The 18,749-nt window shown below is 42.1% G+C and overlaps 1 pseudogene; it reads left to right on the forward strand.

Annotated features, from left to right (window-relative positions):
* The first annotated feature begins 1,492 nt into the window (after window positions 1-1,492).
* Window positions 1,493-18,749, forward strand: part of LOC128055672 (post-GPI attachment to proteins factor 2-like) — a 48,486-nt pseudogene continuing 31,229 nt past the window's right edge.

The following is an 18,749-nucleotide window of genomic DNA, read 5'->3' on the forward strand; positions in this document are numbered from 1 at the left end:
AGGTTAAAGCGTCTGCCTGTAATGTGGGAGACCTGGGTTCAATCCCTGGGTCAGGAAGATTCCCTGAAGAAGGAAATGGCAACCCATTCCAGTATTCTTGCCTGGAGAATCCCATGGACGGAGGAGCCTGGTGGGCTACAGTTCATGGGATCGCAAAGAGTCGGACACAACTGAGCGACTTCACTTCACTTCACAGTTAAAAAAAAAAAAAAATTAAGGGACAGGCATTAAATATCCGTTCAGATGTGCCACAAATACATACGTTGCCAGATAGGAATTATTATTTACATTACCATATGTAATAGATAGCCAGTGGGTATCTGCTATATAATACAGGGAGTTCAGCTCCATACTCTTTGATGACCCAGAGGGATGGGATAGGGGAGGGGAAAGGAGGCTGAGGAGGGAGAGGATCTATGTATACTTAGAATTGATTCACGTTGTACAGCAGAAACTAACACAATGTAAAACAATTATATTCCAATTTAAAATTTTAAAAATGAAACTAAATTTAAAAAAAAATAAAAAAAAGATTTTTAATAAATAAAGGAATTATTCAGAATTGAAGATGATGGAGGTCTTCTGCTTGTGGCCTGACTCTTTCCATCTGAAGTTTAACTATTTCAAAACAAAGCTATATCCTAGACCTTCATCTCACTCCATTCAACCTGCAAGTTAAACACCAATCACACCTGGCTGAAAGCCTTTCATTCAGGAAAGATGTTGCCTTAGTCACCTCTGGCTGCTAGAACAAAAATACATAGACTGGGCAGCTTAGCCACAAGAGAAATTTCCTTCTACAGTCCTAGAGACTGGAATTCGGAGATCCCTGTGTGAGCATGGTTTGGTTCCGGTTAGAGTTCTGAGTTATAAACAGCTGTCTCCTCACCATACTGGCACATGTAGAAGGGGCTAGACACTACGTGGGATCTCTTTTATCAGGGTACTAATCTCAATTCTTTTCTTGACGATTATTTATTTCTAAGAGAAAAACCAGAATCCATGCCGAGCTGCTGTCAGAAGCTCATCATAGCCTCAGAGGGGTGAGGCTTGCTGGTGGCAATAGGGAAAAAATGAATGACTCTCCCTCCTGACTCAGACTGACTCGGGTCGAAGGTCCTCGACAGCGGCGGGGGTCCTCCTCAAGGGTGGGGGTCCTGGGCAGTGGCGGGCTCAGAAAGACGGCTTGGAGGCCCCGGGGCAGCTGCGCAAGGGGCCTCGCGGCTGTTGCTAAAGGCCCTCTGAGCGCCTCCCAGATGAAGTCCCAGCTGGACGCCAGGGCTGTTTTTTTAACCTTAACAAGATCTGTCATTAAACGTTACTGGAGCCTGACTTTGCCTCTTTCCCTCCGGGCCTTGCTAGTGGAGGTCAAAGGTCACATTATCCTTCCACACAGGCTCCTGGGCCTCCGGCTTTTGTTTGCCAGACCTCATGGTGGTGATGAGCAAGGAACCCCTGGGTCCTTGGAAGCCACACAAGAAACCAGCGAACCATGGTCTTTAACGAACGGCTCCTCCAAGGCCAGCCGGCAACAACCACTTACGATATTTACAGCTTTCTGTCCGTGCAGATTAAACACAGGCAACAAAAAATGGGACTCTTTTGTCCGGTAAACTTATGTCATTCCTTGTTAAGACAAATTGAGAACAAACCTAGATTTCGTTGGGAAGCAGTTTTTGCCTCTAAAGACAGTCTTGGATGAGGATCGGAGGATTTCTGGCGACAAGGACATCTTGTGCAATATTATTATTAAGTGACAGTGTTTTCTGATAATTTCATAAGCGGTTTAGCTGTATTGTTTTCTAGCAACAGGCTATATTCTTGGCCAAGGGCAATATTTCTCCCTCGTTCATTGGCAATTCATATTATAAACAGATACCTTGCGGGTGCATTCCTCAGCAGAGGGCTAACACCAAAGCAGCAAGAGCTTTGCAGCCTGAGTTACCGCTTTTTGTTTGAATTCTGAGCATCTTTCCATAGGTACATCAGCACGTTGGGTGCTGAGATTGAGGAAAGTGCTTGGTTCACTGTCTTTGCAATCAGAGAAATCTGGGGTTAAGGGCAATGGATTTTAGCAGAGAAAAAAAAATTTTTTTTCAAAGAAGGCATTATTGTGAGCCCAATATATCAATTTAAGTGGTTTAATTCAAACTAAGTAGGAGATCTGATAGACAGAGTGACTGAAGAACTATGGACGGAGGTTCATGACATTGCACAGGAGGCAGTGATCAAGACCATCCCCAAGAAAAAGAAATGGAAAATGGCAAAATGGCTGTAAAGCAAAAAGGTCTGAGGAGGCTTTACAAATAGCTAAGAAAAGAAGAGAAGCTAAAGGCAAAGGAGAAAAGGAAAGATATACACATTTGACTACAAAGTTCCAAAGAATAGCAAGGAGAGATAAGAAAGCCTTCCTCAGTGACCAATGCAAAGAAATAGAGGAAAACAATAGAATGGGAAAGACTACAGATCTCTTCAAGAAAATTAGAGATATCAAGGGAACATTTCATACAAAGATGAGCTCAATAAAGGACAGAAATGGTATGGACCTAACAGAAGCAGAAGATATTAAGACAAGGTGGCAAGAATACACAGAAGAACAGTACAAAAAAGATCTTAATGACCCAGAAAACCATGATGGTGTGATCATCCACCTAGAGCCAGACATCCTGGAATGTCACGTCAAGTGGGCCTTAGGAAGCATCACTACCAACAAAGCTAGTGGAAATGATGGAATTCAAGTTGAGCTAGTTCAAATTCTAAAAGATCATGCTGTGAAAGTGCTGCACTCAATATGCCAGCAAATCTGGAAAACTCAGCAGTGGCCACAGGACTGGAAAAGGTCAGTTTTCATTCCAATCTCAAAGAAAGGCAATGCCAAAGAATATTCAAACTATCGCACAGTTGCACTCATCTCACACGCTAGTAAAGTAATGCTCAAAATTCTCCAAGCCAGGCTTCAACAATACATGAACTCTGAACTTCCAGATGTTCAAGCTGGTTTTAGAAAAGGCAGAGGAACCAGAAATCAAATTGCCAACATCCCCTGGATCATCAAAAAAGCAAGAGAGTTCCAGAAAAACATCTATTTCTGCTTTATTGACTGTGCCAAAGCCTTTGACTGTGTGGATCACAATAAACTGTGGAAAATTCTGAAAGAGATGGGAATGCCGGCCCACCTGACTTGCCTCTTGAGAAATCTTTATGCAGGTAAGGAAGCAACAGTTAGAACTGGACATGGAACAACAGACAGTTTCCAAATAGGAAAAGGAGTACATCAAGGCTGTATATTGTCACCCTGCTTATTTAACTTATATGCAGAGTACATCATGCGAAATGTCAGGCTGGATGAAGCACAAGCTGGAATCAAGACTGCCGGGAGAAATATCAATAACCTCAGATATGCAGATGACACCACCCTTATGGCAGAAAGTGAAGAGGAACTAAAGAGCCTCTTGATGAAAGTGAAAGTGAAGAATGAAAAAGTTGGTTTAAAACTCAACCTTGAGAAAACGAAGATCATGCATCTGGTCCCATCACTTCATGGCAAATAGATGGGGAAATAATGAAAATGGTGAGAGACTTTATTTTGAGGGGCTCCAAAATCACCACAGATGGTGATTGCAGCCATGTAATTAAAAGACACTTGCTCCTTGGAAGGAAAGCTATGACCAACCTAGATAGCATATTAAAAAGCAGAGGCATTACTTTACCAACAAAAGTCCATCTTGTCAAAACAATGGTTTTTCCAGTAGTCATGTATGGATGTGCGAGTTGGACTATAAAGAAAGCTGAGTGCCAAAGAATTGATGCTTTTGAACTGTGGTGTTGGAAAAGACTCTTGAGAGTCCCTTGGACTGCAAGGAGATCCAACCAGTCAATCCTAAAGGAACTTAGTCCTGAATATTCATTGGAAGGACTGATGCTAAAGCTCCCAATACTTTGGTCACCTGATGTAAAGAACCAACTCATTGGAAAAGACCCTAATGCTGGGAAAAATTGAAGGCAGGAGAAGGGGCTGATAGAGGATGAGATGGTTGGGTGGCATCACTGACTCAATGGACATGATTTTGAGTAAACCCCGGGAGTTGGTGATGGACAGGGAGGCCTGGCATGCTGCAGTCCTTGGGGTCACAAAGAGTCAGACACAACTGAGTGACTGAACTGAAGTAGGAGACTAGAGCTCGCCTGATCAGCAGCCCTACTTCTCATGCGTATCCCGACCCACCACCCATACCCATGAGTGTCCCCAAAGAGACTCAGTAGAGCAGAGCTTGAAAACCACAGTTCTGTCAAATGTGCCTGGACTGGTTGCGAGGAGAACTCACTGCCAAATAGACCTGTAAACCACAGTGAGCCCAGGGAAGCCCCATGGTCTCACTGAGTCTGGCTTTCTCATCAGGTAAATATGAACCCCTTATTCCATGGGCCCAGTGGGCCTGGAATCAATTTGGAACAGAGAGGAAAATCTGCCCATAAGCCCATGGCACCCCACCACTTCCCATAATGGTTGTTTCTTTTTTTTTTTCACCACAGGGATCAGACATGTGCCACCTGCAATGAAAGCGTAGCATTCTAACTACCAGACCAAACGAGAATTTCCCCTAATGGTTGTTTCTTAAAAATACCTTTATTGAGATGTAATTTACATACCATAGACGTCATCCACTGAAAGAATACAACCCAATGACTTTAACATGTTCATACAGTCAATATTAGAACATTTTCATCACCCCCAAAAGAAACCCTGTTCTCATTAGCAGTCAATCCCCGTCTCTCCCCACCCCACATGCAGCCTTAGGCAACCACAAATCTACTTTCTGCCTGTATAGATTTACCTATTCTGGACATTTCATAAAATCGGAATCATATAATATACAATTCTTTGGGACTAGTTTTCCACTCAGCATGTTTTCAAGGCTCATCACACTTCAGAATAATATTCTACTGCATAGATACATGTATCTTTTGTTTATCCATTTATCAGTTGAAGGACGCTTGGACTGTTTTCATGTTTCAGCTGTTTTGAATAATGCTGCTATGAACATAACTGAACATTCAGTCAGTTCAGTGGCTCAGTCATGTCTGACTCTTTGCAGCCCCATGAATAGCAGCACACCGGGCCTCCCTGTCCATCACCAACTCCCAGAGTTTACCCAAACTCACATCCATCGAGTCGGTGATGCCATCCAGCCATCTCATCCTCTGTCGTCCCCTTCTCCTCCTGCCCCCAATCCCACCCAGCATCAGGGTCTTTTCCAATGAGTCAACTCTTCGCATCAGGTGGCCAAAGTATTGGAGTTTCAGCTTCAGCATCAGTCCTTCCGATGAACACCCAGGACTGGTCTCCTTTAGGATGGACTGGTTGGATCTTCTTGCAGTCCAAGGGACTCTCAAGAGTCTTCTCCAACACCACAGTGAGGTAGTACTTTGTATCCACTAGGACTGCTGTGATCAGAAAGACAAACAATAGCAAGTGTCGGCAAAGGTGTGCAGAGGTTGGCATCCTCACACACTGCTGGTGGGAATGTGAAATGGTGTCACTGTTTTGGAAGGCTGGCAGCTCCTCAAAAGGTTAAATATATAGAGTTATGTTTTTAGTTAAAAAAAACATTAAAAACATACAATTTTTTTAATGGACATATATTTCCATTTCTCCTGGATATATACCTGGGATTAGTTCTATGTTTAACCTATGGTAACTCTATATATTTAACCTTTTGAGGAGCTGCCAGCCTTCCAAAACAGCGACACCATTTCACATTCCCACCAGCAGTGTGTGAGGATGCCAACCTCTGCACACCTTTGCCGACACTTGCTATTGTTTGTCTTTCTGATCACAGCAGTCCTAGTGGATACAAAGTACTACCTCACTGTGGTTGTGATTTGCATTTTCCTGATGGCTAGTGCTGCTGAGTAACTTTTCACATGCTCTCAACAGGTCTTTATTTGTAAGATACTGGCAGGAAATTTAATAGTGAAACGTCAAAATAGACGAAACTCTGTAAGCATTCATTGTTTTCTATGTCTAAGTCTGCTTCTCATTTCAAGACCTGACATATTCTTACTTAAGTTATGGGAATTCTCTGTCTCCCCCAGGACCTCCTCCTCTGCCAAATTCACCTAACTCCATTACTATACCCTGAATTGAGCCAAACTCTACTGTGAGACAGATTATTTCTACAAAACTCTGAAAAACAGATGAGCTCCAAAACCCTGCCAATAATTCACTTTCTCAATAAACCCTAGCATGCCAGAGCATCTGAATTTGACAAGGCTGCTGCTCTGCAGAGCCCTAGAGGTGCTCTTCACAATGTCAGCTACGTGTCTGGAGCCCCTGGAAGCTGGGCAGTGCTCACTTTGTGAGGCAGTCTTTCCTGGCACTCTTCTGACAGGAAGCATCCCAGAGAGTTGCTGTTTAGTCAGCCTGGAGTGATCTGCACTGACCTCAAAGCTCTGCATCTGCAAGATGGCCAAGTCGGGGGAAGGGCAGAGTGAGCGATGCTGTGAGGATCTCTTCTGTTCATCTAACTGTTGATTTAACAGCCTTGCCTGAAGCAATGCCCCCCACCCCCAGCATCCTCAGAAAGCTCTTTCTCAGCCATATGTGTGCGTGCTAAGTCGCTTCAGTCGTGTCCGACTCTTTGCGACCCCAGGGACTGTAACCTACTAGGCTCCTCTGTCTATGGGATTCTGCAGGCAGGAATACTGGAGTGGGTTGCCATGCCCTCCTCCAGGGGATCTTCCTGTCCTAGGGATCAAACCCACATCTCTTGGGTCTGCTGCATTGGCAGGGCCCCCTTTCTTTACCACTAGCACCACCTGAGAAGTCCTACTCAGTCACAGTCTGTTCCTAAAGGCAGCCCTGTACAAGGTTAGGAGCCAGTGCTGGCTCTGGTACCCAAGTCTTAATGAAAGTATCTCCCACCACCCACCAGCTCTGTGATCTTACAGATTCCTTCATCACTCCAAGTCTCAGTAGTCATAGTAGGTCTACAACAATGTTGCTGTTGTTGTCATTTTTATTACCAACAGTCCATTAATTCATAAGGAATTTTACTTCCAGGTATTTACTATTTCCTCTGTCCAATATACTGCCCCATATGCTTTGTCCAAGTAATTCTTATTAATTCTCTGATCTATGTTTATAGGAAGTTGCCTCTAGGAACATTCCCTTTGCTGTACCCCCAAGAGTGGGTGCCAGGACCTCACAAGCACCCAGTCTTACTCTTATTACGGTCACTATTACCCTGCCTCTAATTGGCTGTGTGCTTGTCTGCATCCTCCACCAGACCCTGGGCTCCTGCACTCGGTGGGAACTTCATAAATATTTGTTCAATTTCTGCCTGCATCTGAATCTGAGTTATGGTCTCTTCGCCATCCTCAATATCTCCACGAAAGGAAAAGAAGCCAATATTGATTGAGTTCATCCTGGGCCAGTACTGTCCATATGTTAGTTCATATAATGCCCAACAGAATACTAGGTGAGGCAGGTATTCCTTGCTCTAAGGATGAGGAACTGTTGGCATGGGAGGTTAATTAACTTAATTGATTCCCCTTAACTTGCCTAAGGTCCCACAGGTACCAGGCTGGAATTGGCATCCAGATAGTGCTCCCTGCACTATCCCCACAAAGATTCTCCCTGTCTTCTTTAAGATCTAATTCCCAGTGATCCACAGAGCTCACTTCAGTTACTGCTGGAAACAGGAACCATGTTTTGGGCTCAAAGAACACATTTTCCCCCTTACCCTTTATTACAAAAACACTCAGTTACTTACTAAAACCTGTTCCATTCGTTTAACTGATTTTGAATGTTTAGAAGGACATGGAGCAAATCCTCTCTGGGGCCCTTTCTCAAGTAAGACAGTTCAGGTAGAGTTAGAAAGGGGCTGGGGTCAGGGATGGGTGCCTGGGGGAGAAAGACGGGGTAGACTGGCTGGAGGGAGGTGAAGGTTTGGCAGGAAACTGACCCTGCAAACCCCACACTCATTTGCTGAGAGGCTTTGTGGTCTGAGACAACTGCACACCTGTGGGTCTGCATGCCACAGCATCCTAGGACCTTCTCTGTGCTGTCCCAGCCCTGCTCAGCGGCCAGGACTGTGTATGCAAAATTGCATGGAATTGTACAAGCCTGGGGCTCAGGGGACAAACTCCCTTCCTTATCTGGAGACTCTCGTAGAGGTGGCTCTTCCTAGGGAAAGTCTATTGCTGTGAATAAGGACTCTCTTAAGTTTTTTTTGGCAAAATGAAGGACTCCAGAAGCAACACATCCATTGGCAGCACAGCTGCTATGAGCCAGCATCTGCTCATCTAACATGATTGTTAATGAACTGAAAAGGATCCTGCCGCTCTGATTTCCAGAGCACAGGAAAGCAGAAATAGAGAAGAAAACTGAAATTAAGTTATGGTCTGTGTTCTCTAGGCAGCATGTGGCGGGGGGAGGTGATGTGGTTGACAAATTACACCACTGATGTGTCTCATGCATGTTAAGTACTCAGCAGGGGAACTTATATTCTGAAAATGACAAAACATTGTTGAAAGAATTTATAAAATCTAAATCAATGAGAAAATATCTGTGTTGATGGGCTGGAAGATTTAATATGGTTAAGACAGCAAAACTCCCCAAATGATCTACAGATTCAGTGCAATCTCTATCGGAATCCCAGCTGAATACTAAATTCACATGGAAACTCAAGAAAACCAGGATAGCCAAAAAAACCGTAAAAGTGAAAAACAAATTTGGAGGACTTGCACATCTTGATTTTAAAATTCATGATCAACAGTAATCAATACAATGTGTTATTGGCAGAAGGATAGCTAAATGGAACAATGAAATAAAATCAAGAATCCACATCTAAACCCATGTATCTATACAAAAACTTGTACATGAATGTTTACAGTGGCATTATTTATAATAGCTAAAAGATGGAAGCAGTCCAAATGTCCACCAGTTGATGAATGGATAAGCAAAATGTGTTATATCCATAGAATGGAAGTTTATGTGGCCATACAGAAGAATGGAGTACTGATACATACTGTAACATAGATGAACCTTGAAAGCAGTATGTTAAGTAAAAGAGAGTAGTCACATACAACAATATACATATTATACGATTCCATTTATATGAATTGTCCAGAATAAGTATATACAGAGAGACAAATGGAGGAAATGTCAACCCACTCCAGCATTCTTGCCTGGTGAATCCCATGGACAGAGGAGCCTGGTGGGCTATAGTCCATAGGGTCACAAAAGAGCAGGACACGCCTGAAGCAACTGAGCATGCACGCCCATAGAGAAACAAAAGTAGATGAGCTTAGTGTCAGGAGGAATGGCTACAGTGAAGGATGACAGCTAGAGAGTATGGAATTTCCTTTTGAGCTGATGAAAAGTTCTAAAATTGATCATGGTGCGAGTTGCGCAAGTCTGAATATATTAAAACCACCGAATTGTATACTTTGAGTCTGTGAATTATATGTCAGTAGAGTTGTAACCAAAAATCGAGAAATGAACGTTGCCTTAGAGCACTTTATGTTCTTTTTAAAATATGGCCTCAAATTGCATTTAGCTAAATTGTACATTAGATACCCTTCATTCCACAGGATGGAAGTGCACAACTGACTTCTCTAGGTTCCTGTACCCATAAAAGGGGAGAGCAGAATGTTTGCACTATCTCTGACTTCAATATCCAGACTTCTACTCAGGGTTTATCCATCATATGCAGTGGATTCCTGGGAGTCCCTGTTGGTCTGGGTGAAAAATTTAACAATGTATTTTTGTGGCATAACAAAGCCTGCTATTCCCAACCCTATTCTCCACCACTTGGTGCAGAACTCTGCCGGGAAGGAGATGGGAAATGTTAATGGGGCTCAAAATACTTCTGAGGAGGAAATTGACCAAGACTTATACCTTTTCCCTCAAGATCAATGTTATTAGATCCTGTGTAATATAGTAAGTTCTTACAGAGGTTCTCAGGCAAGAAAGGACACCTAAAAGAATCTAAACAGGAAGGAAAGAGACTAAAACAGAGACTGGTCTAGAAGAGAGATTGCCTCAAGAGCAGGCTCTTGGTTGGGGTGGGGGTAGGGGTGGAGCAGAGCCCATCCAGGTGTCCCTCATGCCCCAAGACAGGAACAGGCAGAATGATAAAGAATAGTGAACATCCAGTCTGGGAGGGGAGTTTGGGGAAGAATGGATATGTGTATATGTGTGGCTGAGTCACTTTGCTGTGCACTAAAACTATGACAACATTGTTAACCAGCTATACAGTAGCTGGTTATTTTTTATTCAGTATAAAATAAAAAGTCAAAAAAAAAGAAAAAAAAGAACATCCAGGGTCATGGGCCTATAGGTAGAGGGACTCTTTCTTGAGAGGGAAAGTCTGGAATTTCTGCCCAGAATACACATAAGTATATCATACAGAATGGTACAACTAAGGCAGAGCTTTGTTTGCTGGTTTTGGATACTGAGATTTCTTCCTTAAGGAAAATTCTGACAGCAGGCAAATTCTCCAATGCCAATTTTAGTAAGGTGTTACCTGCTAATTAAGTAAAGATGATTATCTTCCACTGAAGACAGATTAGCATTGTGATATTTACTGGAAGCAGCATGAAATGGGTATCTACCTTTATTATTTCTGGGACAGAAATTAGAAATGAAATTTAAAAGGGTTTGGAATGTGGTCATTGCCATGGTCACTATGGTTGTTATTGAGTTGCAGCAAGTCAGCACATATACAGATAAGGTACCCCCACATGGTGTGGGCCCCAGCATGAATCTGGTTCTGTCTACTTCAGGGCAAGCTCTTCTGCACATCACGTGATTCGTTCGCAAATTTCTCATGTACTTACTCAATTCACTCTCCATGTTCTTAATTTTATATTCCCAAGAAACCTAATTTGTAATCTTCATTTGGCCTCAACACAAACACTGATGCTGAAATCATGTGATCATAATCATCTAAAGATCTTCTCGAGCAAAGACAGTGAACTCTTTTGGGGATGTGCCAGATGGTAAGTATTTTAGGCATCGTGGGCCATACACTTTCTCCACCATTTTCAGCTCCACCATTGTAGCATGAAAACAGTCATAAACACTACATAAACACATGAGCATAGCTGTGTTTCAATAAAACTTGTTATACAAATAAACAGGTGGTGGGCTGGATTTAGACCATGGGCCATAATTTGCCAACCTCTGTTCTATAATATCCTTAAGCTATCCTAAATTTTATGTTATAATTAAAATGCAAACATAAAATTTTAAACTGTTCTTGGGGAACTCTTGAACTCTTCAGAATGTGGATCGATGGACTTGTTTGAGAAAAAGTTGCCTGAGGAAGTCAGAATATAAACACACAGGCCAGGAATGGGGAACCTTGGCTCAGTTTGAGAGACAAAGTATACACCATGAAAATGACCTCAGATGGTCCCTAAGGATAGAGGCTTGGACTGGCTATGCCTGTGTCCCAACTAGATTAAGTATAAGGTCCTAGCAACAGATCATGCTCAATAAATGACCATTAAATGGATCAGATGAAAATCAATAGAGGATCTTCTAGTTGAAATGTTGACATTTAAAGAGCTTGGAAGTCATAAGCACTGCACTCACAAGAAAAAAAAAACTAAGTAAATTTAAAACCAACAACTTTTCTTGGAAACATCAGAGAATTCAAATCACAGGGCAACTCACCATCTTGAAATCTGGAGAGACAGGTACATATGGAAAACCAAAGCTTTGATCAGCTTACCTGAAGCAGAAGCCACTAGAGGCAGTGGCTAGTTGGAACACTTTAATGGTAATTTTGAAGAATTAATAGAGGATGAGTGTGGACACCTTGAGATTTAAAAATTTCGGTGGGAGAAGGCAGGCTTTGGGGATAGGAGGAAGAGGCTACATTTCTGTGGATTTTACCTCAAAAATCCCTACCAGGTTCTCACAGTGAAGGCTAGAGAACAATCCCCTCGTTTCCAGCAGAGGGAGGAGGGAAGTAACCACTTTTAAATATGCCAGGGGAAAAAGTACCTTTGTGACATGTATCCAGAGCCTTTTCCATAATAAAGGCCTGTACTCCAAGGGAAGCTGTTTTTACCAGAGCCTTATCTGACCTAGCAGAAGGGAAATTCAGTTCAGTTCAGTTGCTCAGTTGTGTCCGACTCTTTGCGACCCCATGAATCACAGCACGCCAGGCCTCCCTATCTATCACCAACTCCTGGAGTTCACCCAGACTCATGTGCATCGAGTCGGTGATGCCATCCAGCCATTTCATCATCTGTTGTCCCCTTCTCCTCCTGCCTCCAATCCCTCCCAGCATCAGAGTCTTTTCCAATGAGTCAACTCTTCTCATCAGGTGGCCAAAGTATTGGAGTTTCAGCTTCAGCATCACTCCTTCCAATGAATATTCAGGACTGATCTCCTTTAGAATGGACTGGTTGGATCTCCTTGCAGTCCAAAGGACTCACAAGCACCTTCTCCAACACCACAGTTCAAAAGCATCAATCCTTCAATGCTCAGCTTTCTTCACAGTCCAACTCTCACATCCATACATGACCACTGGAAAAGCCATAGCCTTGACTAGACAGACCTTTGTTGGCAAAGTAATATCTCTGCTTTTGAATATGCTATCTAAGTTGGTCGTAACTTTCCTTCCAAGGAGTAAGTGTCTTTTAATTTCATGGCTGCAATCACCATCTGCAGTGATTTTGGAGCCCCTGAAAATAGAGTCTGACACTGTTTCCACTGTTTCCCCATCTATTTCTCATGAAGTGATGGGACCGGATGCCATGATCTTCCTTTTCTGAATGTTGAGCTTTAAGCCAACTTTTTCACTCCCCTCTTTCACTTTCATCAAGAGGCTTTTTAGTTCCTCTTCACTTTCTGCCATAAGAGTGGTGTCATCTGCATATCTGAGGTTATTGATATTTCTCCTGGCAGTCTTGATTCCAGCTTGTGCTTCTTCCAGCCCAGCGTTTCTCATGATGTACTCTGCATATAAGTTAAATAAGCAGGGTGACAATATACAGCCTTGACGTACTCCTTTTCCTATTTGGAACCAGTCTGTTGTTCCATGTCCAGTTCTAACTGTTGCTTCCTGACCTGCATACAGATTTCTCAAGAGGCAAGTCAGGTGGGCCGGCATTCCCATCTCCTGAAGAATTTTCCACAGTTTATTGTGATCCACACAGTCAAAGGCTTTGGCATAGTCAAGAAAGCAGAAATAGATGTTTTTCTGGAACTCTCTTGCTTTTTCCATGATCCAACGGATGTTGGCAATTTGATCTCTGGTTCCTCTGCCTTTTCTAAAACCAGCTTGAACATCAGGAAGTTCACGGTTCACGTATTGCTGAAGCCTGGCTTGGAGAATTTTGAGCATTACTTTACTAGTGTGTGAGATGAGTGCAACTGTGCTGTAGTTTGAGCAATCTTTGACATTGCTTTTCTTTGGGATTGGAATGAAAACTGACCTTTTCCAGTCCTGTGGCCACTGCTGAGTTTTCCAGATTTGCTGGCATATTGAGTGCAGCACTTTCACAGCATCATCTTTTAGAATTTGAACTAGCTCAACTTGAATTCCATCATTTCCACTAGCTTTGTTGGTAGTGATGCTTCCTAAGGCCCACTTGACGTCACATTCCAAGATGTCTGGCTCTAGGTGGATGATCACACCATCATGGTTTTCTGGGTCATTAAGATCTTTTTTGTACAGTTCTTCTGTGTATTCTTGCCACTTCTTCTTAATATCTTCTGCTTCTGTTAGGTCCATACAATTTCTGTCCTTTATTGAGCTCATCTTTGCATGAAATGTTCCCTTGGTAATTAGTCAACTCTAATCGACTCATTGGAAAAGACTTTGATGTTGGGAGGGATTGGGGGCAGGAGGAGAAGGGGACGACAGAGGATGAGATGGCTGGATGGCATTACTGACTCGATGGACGTGAATCTGAGTGAATTCCAGGAGTTGGTGATGGACAGGGAGGCCTGGCATGCTGCGATTCATGGGGTCGCAAAGAGTCAGACACGACTGAGCAACTGAACTGACTGAATCCCCTCTAGTCTTCTTGTATTATATAAAGTAAGGGAAAAGACTGAGGAACCTTTCTGAAGGTCACAGCCCAGGGATTCAGGCTCACTAAAAAACTAAATTCTAATCATAAGATTATAAATCACCTCCCCCCACCCATAGCCACCACTACATCAGCAGAGTTCCACCACAATTACAGTGGCATACAACCGAGAGCTCTAAGACACAGATTCTACTTAAGAAGACTTTGAAGTGAAGTCGCTCAGTCGTGTCCTACTCTTTGCGACCCCATGGACTGTAGCCTACCAGGAGGGGGTTGCCATTTCCTTCTCCAGAGAAGAGTTTAGGGAGACATAAAAACAACATGAGAAAAAAAACAAGTAAGGAAACTAGAAGAAAATGAAGCCTCTGGCACTACAGCTGCAAAAGACATTAGACATAGCACAGCTCACACTAAGAGCCTAATTATCTCAGTTACTTTACCCAATATATCATGTCTGGATTTCAACAAAAAGGTAAATGATATGCTAGAAGGCAAGGAAAAACACATTCTGAAGAGACAAAGAAAGCATAATAGACTCAGGCATAGCATAGCTTTCAGAATTATCAGACAGAGAGTTTAAAATAGCTGTGATTAATATGTTAAGGGCTCTCAAGGAAAATGAGAAAACATGCAAGAACAGATGGGTAATATAAACAGAGCAATGGAAGCTCTAAAAAGAATCAGTGAGTTTGAAGATAGGCCATCCTCAAACAGAAATGCAAAGAGAAAGAATGATTTTTTTAAATGAAACAGAATATCAAGGAACTGTGGAACAACTGCAAAAGGCAAAACAAATGTGAAGCGGAAACGCTAGAAGGAGGAGGAAAATAAGAAGGGAAAGAAAGAGAGAAAGGAAAAGAAGATATATTTGAGGTAATAATGGCTGAGAAATTCTCAAAATTAATGACAGACACCAAACCGCAGATCCAGAGAAATTCAGAGAACACCAAGTAGGATAAATACTCAAAAAAATCTATACCCAAACATACTAAACTATAGAAAGCCAAAGATAAAGATTTAAAAAGTTAAGAAAATAAGAAATCTGATTTGTAGAAGATCAAAGATAAAAATTACCACTGGACTTCTCTTCAGAATCCACACAAGCCAGAAGAGAATGGAGTGAAATGTTTAAAGTACTAAAGGAAAAGCCATCAACCTAGACTTGTGTATCTGGTGAAATTATCACTGGACACAAAGAATGCTTAAAACTCAACAGTAACAAAAAAACAACCCAATTAAAAAATAGGTAAAATATCTGAACACACTTCTCCTTAAATAAAAAATACAGACTTCAAATAAGTATGTGAAAAGATGACATCATATATCACTAGGGAATCGCAAATTAAAACAAACTGAGCTACTACTACACACCTACTAAAATGGTTTAAAAAAAAAACTCAGAGTACCAAATGTTCCACAATAATGCAAGATGTTAATAATAGGGAACCTGTGCTGGTGGAGAGGACTACATATGGAGACTGCCTGTATGATCTGCTCAATTTTTGTGTAAATATAAAACTGCTCTAAAAAAATGAAGTCTCCTAATTAAAAAAAACAATTATTGTAAAGTGGAGACACATGGAAGATTCACAGAATAAAAACATGATAAAGATCAAATGGGTTTAGAGCTAGAAAAGACCTCAGGATTGGTCATTCATTCATTCCATAATTATTGGGTACTTACAGAGTATCACTCTCTGTGTGAGACATGGGAAGTACAATGAAAACAAGATGGTCCCCTCACAATACAGTACTAAGTGGACAAAGTCAAAAGTTCCCACTTTTGATACATGTGTGCATATATGTTTTGGGGATGAAGGAAAACTTTGAGAGGATGGTCACTAAAACATTAACAGTAGTTATTTCTGCTTGGGCTTTGTTTCCTTTTACTGTTTCATATCATTTCACAGTGTTTCTGTGATATACATGCTTTGTTGTAATAAGAAAATAAAATAATAAAAGTACTTTTTCTTTTATTCTAAAGATGCTACTTTACAGAATACACCAAGGCAAAGGTGAATTCGGAGCCCGGATTGTGAAAGCACAGGAATTGGACAGGAGTGAGAGAGTGAGTGGGGTAAGGTCATTTTTGGCAGGGCAAGTATACAGTGAGGGCCCTGGGGACTGCCCAGGAGTATATTTTGTGGCTACAGAGGGCAGGAATGGGGCTTCCATGGTGGATTTCACTCAATAGCAGCAATTCTTGACTATAGCTAACCACAGCCAGCTTTGTGACCCTGAGAGTTTTTAATACTTGTTCATGTCCACTGAGTTTCCTCCACCAACGTGTTCCAAATGTAGTTCACAGAAAACTAAGTATTGGTAGGTGGATTTCCTACTGATGCTTTTGATAAATACTATATTGAACAAACAAAGAATACCATGATTATTGATAGCAGAACCTATCAAAAACTTTTTTATTCTATGATATGATACATGACCCCAAAACAGAGTATACCATATTTCCCAAATTTATTTGAGAAAAAAAAAATCGCCACCTCCACTTTGTTTGGGTGAGAGCAAAAGAGTTGTATGGAATTGGTGTCATCATTTGATACACAGTTTGAGAAGTGTTACTCTGCCATATGCCACATCAGTGATTCAGGGGCCATGACTGATCTTTTTTATTTATCCCCTAGTATCTCCAGCACCACTCACAACTGCTAGCATAAAAAAGGCTCTCAAAATCTTTGCTAACTGAGTGAATGAACTTCATTAAGAAAAACTGATTTAGCAAAGCTCTACATCTTGTGTATCTCTTCCAGATTTTATTTACACTTCCTTACAGAAACCATCCCAACTTGATCAATCCATGTAGGTGTGGAAGAATTAAAAATCTAGATCCTTTCAACAAGATTCTCTCTCCCAAGGGTTTCTGACACTTGCAAATGAAATTCTCTCACCCGCTGAGAGTCAGGAACAAATCAAGGAAGATGTGCTGGTGGTTACTCTTACCACTTCCCCTCCAACAAATTCAACTTGCTTCCCAAGAGTCAGTTGAGAATGGCCTCCAAAGAAAACAACCAGTTGGATGATAGGAAGTGAATGCGTGACTGTCAGAGCAATAAAGCCTTGCCCTTTGCCCTACTCCATCAAAAGTTTAGCAAGGACATGCTTTCCCCACATAGTCTGATAACAGCTGTCCCAGAAGACAGATTGCACACGGATTACAACTAATTGGGGTCAAGAAGAGATCGCCTATAGTTTTGCCAAGAGCTCTTCTTGGGCTGAGAAAGTATGTGTTCCTGCAGATGTTTTCCTGTCCCCTATGGAACTTGTCCCTACCCTCTATGGACCTGTGTCATTGAGCAACTAAGAAGTTATTGATTTCATTTCTTCTAAGGGCTGAAGGAGTTAATGAGCTCCTCGAAGTACAACCAAGGGAAAAAAAAACTGCTCAGCCAGAATTTAAGCCCAAATGGGTCATAATGTCCACGTGTTACAAAAATAAAACTTTCTTTAAAAACAAAAAATTTCTGGTGATTGTATGATTTTGTGCAGCAGGCTGTTCGGTCTAGAGCTATTTCAAACTCTCAAAACTTTATACATGCAAGGCAAACACACTGAAAGCGAAAGTCGCTCCTTTTCCTCTTATTTCTAAGATTAGTTGCAACCTCCCTGGTTTTCAACACTCGTGCCAGTGTCCAGACTACTCAAGGGATTTCCTCAGTCGCATAGAGAACCTGGACTAAATTAGTCCAGAGGGATGTGTGCCATTTCTAAATTTGTGGTTGGCTTCATTGTGTTTAAAGCAAAGGTTATTAGACACCAATGCTGTGCAGATTTTCTAAATACTCCGGACTGCCAATGGCAGAACCAGATGTGAACTATATCAGGAGAGACATGCGTGACAGCATCTTCCTAAATGCCTATGATGAATTATAACCTGCAGAGGAGAAAATTGCAACTGTGTGGTGCCAGGGTAATTTCCTCCAAATACCCCTTGCATCAGATTATTTTCTGTCAGGGAAAGCTAGGGAGGGCTCTGTTGTGTGAAATCTAAAATCCAGTGTTAAGGACCTCAGTCATCTGCCTGTCCTACCTTGAGACAAGCCGAAAGGATCCCTAAAGCCCAGGACAACCTCTTTATTCTCCTCCTCTATACTTTGCTTGAGTGCCACCCTCTGGAATCCATAGCTCCAGCGTCCATCAAAATCTGGCTTAAACCTCATTATTGTCAAGTCACCTTCCCTATCCAGCCTCGCTCCCTCCGTGCTGATCCTTCTCCTTTATTTGGCATTCCCTGTAGTTGTCTGTAAGTTGTCACTGTTTCTATCGGTGGGGCCACTGGAAAGCTTAGCATTGAATATGAGTACCCCGTAACACAAGTGTGTGGAAAAGCCTCCTTGGTGTGCATTTTCTGCACTTCCTTCTTCCTACCCTCACTGTGAGGGTCACCCTTGATTTTTGCTTTGCTTTCCGTCACTTCTAAGTTGTTGCCTTGCTCTAATTTAACTATTTTACATGCTATCTTAAGTCTTTTGTGGATCAAAGCAGAGTGTCAACATGATTTTTTGGACTTTATTCAGTTCAGTTCAGTTCAGTCACTCTTGGTGACCTCGTGGACTGCAGCATGCCAGGCTTCCACGTCCCATCACTAACTCCCGGAGTTTACTGAAATTCATGTCCATCAAGTCAGTGATGCCATCCAACCATCTCATCCTCTGTCAGCCCCTTCTCCTCCTGCCTTC

The sequence above is a fragment of the Budorcas taxicolor genome, chromosome 11 (assembly GCF_023091745.1).
Source record: "Budorcas taxicolor isolate Tak-1 chromosome 11, Takin1.1, whole genome shotgun sequence".
NCBI classification, from domain to species: domain Eukaryota; kingdom Metazoa; phylum Chordata; class Mammalia; order Artiodactyla; family Bovidae; genus Budorcas; species Budorcas taxicolor.